We start from the raw sequence: 1,809 nt of genomic DNA on the forward strand, positions 1-1,809 counted from the left end.
TATTATTATTATTATTATACGGAGTGCGAGAGGTAGCAGCCCCTGTACCAATATATGAAGGGGCTTGCTCCTCAAGTTTTGGTTGCATTTTAGTCCGATGTTGGTGTTTGGGCACAGGGCAGGTAGTGGGGAGGGCCGATCTGGGGGGGTGGGGAATCTCCCTGTCGGTTCGCTCCTGGGCCTGTCCAGGCAGCGGGCGGTCGATGGTCACGCCAGAAGGGGCTGCCTGCCCCTCTTCCAGGCCTACGTCCGTGCTCGCGTGTCCCTGGAGAGGGAACACGCAGTGTCCATGGGGACTCTGGAGGCTTTCCGTCAATGCTGGTCGCCGTGGGGGGGGGGGTCAAGTATATTGCAGATAAAGCTGCCAAAATTGTTTTATAACGATTGCCTGATGCAATGTGACTATTTAACTCTTTTGTACCTTCAGTGTGGTCAGAGTGGTCAGTGCCCAGAGCTCCCACTGAATGCCTACTGAACGCCCAGAGCCCCCAATGAACAGCCGCAGAATGGCCAGTGCCCACTAAACGGCCACCGAGGAAACAGTGTCCACTGAGTCCACACAATTGCGGTGGAATTTGTCTCAACATTAGCCTGCAGAATGTTTCATAAAGAACAGTAGATACCTGGTGAAATCGAAGGTTATCGACGAACTGCAAAAGCTGATTTACAACAAAAAAAAGAGTGAACTGTTTCAAGGAGCATTTACATTTTTCAGTGAGAGCGGAAAAGAAATCGCCCTGTACAATCCCAAAAAGACACTCATAGGCATTCATATATTCATATTCATATGACACTCCAGGCATTCATCATAGTTTTAAACAAAGATACTAGAGGAGTAAGATACACCACTAGGCGAAAAAGCCGTAGTAGGTCATGGGTAATTTTATAGCGCCATTTTGGGAATCAAATATATGAGGTGTTTTATGGAATCGGCTCCTGTCATGGCGTCCACATCTACAAGCTCCTCTAGTATCTTTGGTTTTAAACCAGCTGTGTTTTACAAGTCGCAGAAAGACTTGCATCTGAATTTGTAAGGACCTTGCAAACAAACTGCCCTACCATCGCAGCTGATCTTTTAATACATTTTTTTTGAAATGAAATGACCATTAAAGTGACTGGAGCATTTTTCTGGCATCTCTTTGGATGCCGACACGTCAGGAGTGGGACTCGGTGAAACCAAGTCCACAGAACAACACAAAAGATGCAGACGGACTGCTGCAATCATTTACAATAATTTGTCCACAATGCTAGGCCGTGTACGTTAGGAACTGGGTGCAGTCAAGGACACACCACACGGTACTGAGGCAGCATTGAAACATTCCCTTTGGAGGTTGAGATTGGGACGGAGAGAAGGACAACAATACGAGGTCAGGTACAATGGTCGACATAAGATGCTGGAGTAACCTCAGCAGGTGAGGCAGCATCTATGGAGAGAAGGAATTGGCGACGTTTTAGGTCGAGACCCTTCTTGTGGACCCGAAACGTCGCCCCTTCCTTCTCTCCACAGATGCTGCCTCTGAATTGAAGGTAAACGTCACAATTCTTTCTCTCCATAGATTGCTTCCTCACTCGCTGTGTTACTGCCAGCATTTGGTGTCTATCATCGATTTACCAGCATCTGCCGTTTCTTTCTTAAACAGGTCAGATACAATGGTGGGTTTTGTACTGGGTGAAGTCAAGGTACACCTCAGTGCTGAAATCATTCCCTCTGGAGGTCGAGATTGGGAGGAGAGAGGGATAACAATCCAAGGACACACTGAACGGACATGAGGCAGTTTTGAAACAATCCAAGGCCAGGTACAAGGGTTT

The sequence above is a fragment of the Amblyraja radiata genome, chromosome 4, assembly GCF_010909765.2.
Source record: "Amblyraja radiata isolate CabotCenter1 chromosome 4, sAmbRad1.1.pri, whole genome shotgun sequence".
NCBI lineage: Eukaryota > Metazoa > Chordata > Chondrichthyes > Rajiformes > Rajidae > Amblyraja > Amblyraja radiata.